The sequence below is a fragment of the Zea mays genome, chromosome 7, assembly GCF_902167145.1.
Source record: "Zea mays cultivar B73 chromosome 7, Zm-B73-REFERENCE-NAM-5.0, whole genome shotgun sequence".
NCBI classification, from domain to species: domain Eukaryota; kingdom Viridiplantae; phylum Streptophyta; class Magnoliopsida; order Poales; family Poaceae; genus Zea; species Zea mays.
This window is the reverse complement of record NC_050102.1, coordinates 96,659,140-96,665,248: the sequence shown is the minus strand read 5'-3', so window position 1 is coordinate 96,665,248 and position 6,109 is coordinate 96,659,140.

Sequence of the window (6,109 nt, the reverse complement as noted above, 5' to 3'; positions counted from 1 at the left end):
CATTTGAGCTCTTGCGCTTGGATTGCTTCTTTTCTTTCTCACTTGTTCTTGAGATCACAACTCCATTGTAATCAAGGCAAGAGGCACCAATTGTGTGGTGGCCCTTGCGGGGAAGTTTTGTTCCCGGCTTTGATTTGAGAAGAGAAGCTCACTCGGTCCAAGGGACCGTTTGAGAGAGGGAAGGGTTGAAAGAGACCCGGCCTTTGTGGCCTCCTCAACGGGGAGTAGGTTTGCAAGAACCGAACCTCGGTAAAACAAATCTCCGTGTCTCACTTGCTTATTCGCTTGGGATTTGTTTTGCGCCCTCTCTCTCGGACTCGTTTATATTTCTAACGCTAACCCGGCTTGTAGTTGTGTTTATATTTGTAAATTTCAGTTTCGCCCTATTCACCCCCCTCTAGGCGACTATCAATTGGTATCAGAGCCCGGTGCTTCATTAGAGCCTAACCGCTCGAAGTGATGTCGGGAGATCACGCCAAGAAGGAGATGGAGACCGGCGAAAAGCCCACTACAAGCCACGGGAGCACTTCATCGGAAGAATCCCGCACCAAGAGGAAGGAGAAGAAGAAGGACTCCTCCAAACGGAAGGAGAAAAAGTCTTCCTCTTCTCACCACAAAGAGAAGAAGGAAAAATCTTCTTCTCACAAACCGCATCGGAAAGGGGACAAGCACAAAAGGATGAGGAAGGTGGTCTACTACGAGACCGACACTTCATCAACATCGACCTCCGACTCCGATGCGCCCTCCGTCACTTCTAAGCGCCAAGAGCGCAAGAAGTATAGTAAGATCCCCCTACGCTACCCTCGCATTTCCAAACATACACCTTTACTTTCCGTCCCATTAGGCAAACCACCAACTTTTGATGGTGAAGATTACGCTAGGTGGAGCGATTTAATGCGATTTCATCTAACCTCGCTCCACAAAAGCATATGGGATGTTGTTGAGTTTGGCGCGCAGGTACCATCCGTAGGGGATGAGAACTATGATGAGGATGAGGTGGCCCAAATCGAGCACTTCAACTCTCAAGCAACAACAATACTCCTAGCCTCTTTAAGTAGAGAGGAGTATAACAAAGTTCAAGGGTTGAAGAACGCAAAAGAGATTTGGGATTTACTCAAGACCGCGCATGAAGGTGATGAGCTCACCAAGATCACCAAGCGGGAAACGATTGAGGGGGAGCTCGGTCGGTTCCGGCTTCGCAAAGGGGAGGAGCCACAACACATGTACAATCGGCTCAAGACCTTGGTGAACCAAGCGCGCAACCTCGGGAGCGTAAAGTGGGATGACCACGAGGTGGTTAAGGTTATTCTAAGATCACTTATTTTCCTTAACCCTACTCAAGTTCAATTAATTCGCGGTAATCCTAGATATACTAAAATGACCCCCGAGGAAGTTATCGGGAATTTTGTAAGTTTTGAGTGCATGATCGAAGGCTCGAGGAAGATCAACGAGCTTGATGATGCCACCACATCCGAAGCTCAACCCGTTGCATTCAAGGCAACGGAGGAGAAGAAGGAGGAGTCTACACCAAGTCGACAACCCATAGACGCCTCCAAGCTCGACAATTAGGAAATGGCGCTCGTCATCAAGAGCTTCCGCCAAATCCTCAAGCAAAGAAGGGGAAAGGATTACAAGTCCCGCTCCAAGAAGGTTTGCTACAAGTGTGGTAAGCCCGGTCATTTTATTGCTAAATGTCCTATATCTAGTGACAGTGACCGAGGCGACGACAAGAAGGGGAGAAGAAAGGAGAAGAAGAGGTACTACAAGAAGAAGGGCGGCGATGCCCATGTTTGTCGCGAGTGGGACTCCGACGAAAGCTCAAGCGACTCCTCCGACGACGAGGACGCCGCCAACATTGCCGTCACCAAGGGACTCCTCTTCCCCAACGTCGGCCACAAGTGCCTCATGGCAAAGGACGGCAAACGGAAGAAGGTTAAATCCAACTCATCCACTAAATATGAATCTTCTAGTGATGATAATGCTAGTGATGAGGAAGATAATTTGCGTTCCCTTTTTGCCAACCTTAACATAGCTCAAAAGGAAAAATTAAATGAATTGGTTAGTGCTATTCATGAAAAGGATGACCTTTTGGATTCCCAAGAGGATTGTCTAATTAAAGAAAACAAAAAACATGTTAAGGTTAAAAAGGCTTATGCTCTAGAAGTAGAAAAATGTGAAAAATTATCTAGTGAGCTAAGCACTTGCCGTGAGTTGATTGACAACCTTAGGAATGAAAATGCTATTTTAAATGCTAAGGTTGATTCTCATGTTTGTAATGTTTCAATTCCCAATCCTAGAGATAATAATGATTTGCTTGCTAGGATTGAAGAATTAAACATTTCTCTTGCTAGTCTTAGAATAGAAAATGAGAATTTAATTGCTAAGGCTAAAGAACTAGATGTTTGCAATGCTACCATTTCCAATCTTAGAGATAAAAATGATATTCTTCATGCTAAGATTGTTGAACTTAATTCTTGCAAACCCTCTACATCTATTGTTGAGCATGTATCTATTTGTACTAGATGTAGAGATGTTGATGTTAATGCTATTCATGATCATATGGCTTTAATTAAACAACAAAATGATCATATAGCTAAATTAGATGCTAAAATTGCCGAGCATAACTTAGAAAATGAAAAATTTAAATTTGCTAGAAGTATGCTATATAATGGGAGACGCCCTGGCATCAAGGATGGCATTGGCTTCCAACGGGAAGACAATGCCAAACTTAATGCCCCTCCTAAGAACTTATCTAACTTTGTTAAAGGCAAGGCTCCCATGCCTCAGGATAACGAGGGCTACATTTTGTACCCTTCCGGTTATCCCGAGAGCAAAATAAGGAAAATTCATTCTAAGAAGTCTCACTCTGGCCCTAATCATGCTTTTATGTATAAGGGTGAGACATCTAGTTCTAGGCAACCAACCCGTGCTAAGTTGCCTAAGAAGAAAATTCCTAATGCATCAAATGAACATAGCATTTCATTTAAGACTTTTGATGCATCCTATGTTTTGACTAACAAATCCGGCAAGGTCGTTGCCAAGTTTGTTGGGGGCAAACACAAGGGATCAAAGACTTGTGTTTGGGTACCCAAAGTTCTTGTTTCTAATGCCAAAGGACCCAAAACAGTTTGGGTACCTAAAGTCAAGAACTAAATTTGTTTTGTAGGTTTATGCATCCGGGGGCTCAAGTTGGATACTCGACAGCGGGTGCACAAACCACATGACAGGGGAGAAGAAGATGTTCTCCTCATATGAGAAAAACCAAGATCCCCAACGAGCTATCACATTCGGGGATGGAAATCAAGGGTTGGTCAAAGGATTGGGTAAAATTGCTATATCTCCTGACCATTCCATTTCCAATGTTTTTCTTGTAGATTCTTTAGATTACAACTTGCTTTCTGTTTCTCAATTATGTCAAATGGGCTACAACTGTCTTTTTACTGATGTAGGTGTCACTGTCGTTAGTAGAAGTGATGATTCAATAGCATTTAAGGGAGTGTTAGAGGGTCAGCTATACTTGGTAGATTTTGATAGAGCTGAACTCGACACTTGCTTAATTGCTAAGACTAACATGGGTTGGCTCTGGCACCGCCGACTAGCCCATGTTGGGATGAAGAATCTTCATAAGCTTCTAAAGGGAGAGCACATTTTAGGATTAACAAATGTTCATTTTGAGAAAGACAGGATTTGTAGCGCATGCCAGGCGGGGAAGCAAGTTGGAGTCCATCATCCACACAAGAACATCATGACGACCGACAGGCCGCTTGAGCTACTCCACATGGATCTATTCGGCCCGATTGCTTACATAAGCATCGGCGGGAGTAAGTATTGTCTTGTTATTGTGGATGATTATTCTCGCTTCACTTGGGTATTCTTTTTACAGGAAAAATCTCAAACCCAAGAGACTTTAAAGGGGTTCTTGAGACGGGCTCAAAATGAGTTCGGCTTAAGGATCAAGAAAATAAGAAGCGACAACGGGACGGAGTTCAAGAACTCTCAGATTGAAGGCTTCCTTGAGGAGGAGGGCATCAAGCATGAGTTCTCCTCTCCCTACACGCCTCAACAAAATGGTGTAGTGGAGAGGAAGAATCGAACTCTTTTGGACATGGCAAGAACCATGCTTGATGAGTACAAGACACCGGACCGGTTTTGGGCCGAAGCGGTCAACACCGCCTGCTACGCCATCAATCGGTTATATCTTCACCGAATCCTCAAGAAGACATCCTATGAACTCCTAACCGGTAAAAAGCCCAACATTTCATACTTTAGAGTTTTTGGTAGCAAATGCTTTATTCTTGTTAAAAGAGGTAGAAAATCTAAATTTGCTCCTAAAACTGTAGAAGGCTTTTTACTTGGTTATGACTCAAACACAAGGGCATATAGAGTCTTTAACAAGTCCACTGGACTAGTTGAAGTCTCATGTGACGTTGTGTTTGATGAAACTAACGGCTCTCAAGTAGAGCAAGTTGATCTTGATGAGATAGGTGAAGAACAGGCTCCATGCATAGCGCTAAGGAACATGTCCATTGGGGATGTGTGTCCTAGGGAATCCGATGAGCCTCCAAATGCACAAGATCAACCGTCCTCCTCCATGCAAGCATCTCCACCAACTCAAAATGAGGATGAAGCTCAAGTTGATGAAGGGCAAAATCAAGAAGATGAGCCACCTCAAGATGATGGCAATGATCAAGGGGGAGATGCAATTGATCAAGAAAAGGAGGATGAGGAAGAACCAAGGCCGCCACACCCAAGAGTCCACCAAGCAATCCAACGAGATCACCCCGTCGACACCATCCTCGGCGACATTCATAAGGGGGTAACCACTCGATCTCGTGTTGCACATTTTTGTGAACATTACTCTTTTGTTTCCTCTATTGAGCCACACAGGATAGAGGAAGCACTTCAAGATTCGGATTGGGTGGTGGCGATGCAAGAGGAGCTCAACAACTTCACAAGGAATGAGGTATGGCATTTGGTTCCACGTCCTAACCAAAATGTTGTAGGAACCAAATGGGTCTTCCGCAACAAGCAAGATGAGCATGGTGTGGTGACAAGGAACAAAGCACGACTTGTGGCCAAGGGATACTCCCAAGTCGAAGGTTTGGATTTCGGTGAAACCTATGCACCCGTAGCTAGGCTTGAGTCAATTCGCATATTATTGGCCTATGCTACTTACCATGGCTTTAAGCTTTATCAAATGGACGTGAAAAGTGCCTTCCTCAACGGACCAATCAAGGAAGAGGTCTATGTTGAGCAACCTCCCGGCTTTGAAGACAGTGAGTACCCTAACCATGTCTATAGGCTCTCTAAGGCGCTTTATGGGCTCAAGCAAGCCCCAAGAGCATGGTATGAATGCCTAAGAGATTTCCTTATTTCTAATGGCTTCAAAGTCGGCAAGGCCGATCCTACACTCTTTACTAAAACTCTTGAAAATGACTTGTTTGTATGCCAAATTTATGTTGATGATATTATATTTGGGTCTACTAACGAGTCTACATGTGAAGAGTTTAGTAGGATCATGACACAGAAATTCGAGATGTCGATGATGGGGGAGTTGAAGTATTTTCTAGGATTCCAAGTCAAGCAACTCCAAGAGGGCACCTTCATTTGCCAAACGAAGTACACTCAAGACATTCTAACCAAGTTTGGAATGAAGGATGCCAAGCCCATCAAGACACCCATGGGAACCAATGGGCATCTCGACCTCGACACGGGAGGTAAATCCGTCGATCAAAAGGTATACCGGTCGATGATTGGTTCATTGCTTTATTTATGTGCATCTCGACCGGATATTATGCTTTCCGTTTGCATGTGTGCAAGATTTCAATCCGACCCTAAGGAATCCCACCTTACGGCCGTAAAACGAATCTTGAGATATTTAGCTTATACTCCTAAGTTTGGGCTTTGGTACCCTCGGGGATCCACTTTTGATTTGATTGGTTATTCGGATGCCGATTGGGCAGGGTGTAAGATTAATAGGAAGAGCACATCGGGGACTTGCCAGTTCTTGGGAAGATCCTTGGTGTCTTGGGCTTCAAAGAAGCAAAATTCGGTCGCTCTTTCCACCGCCGAAGCCGAGTACATTGCCGCAGGCCATTGTTGCATGCAA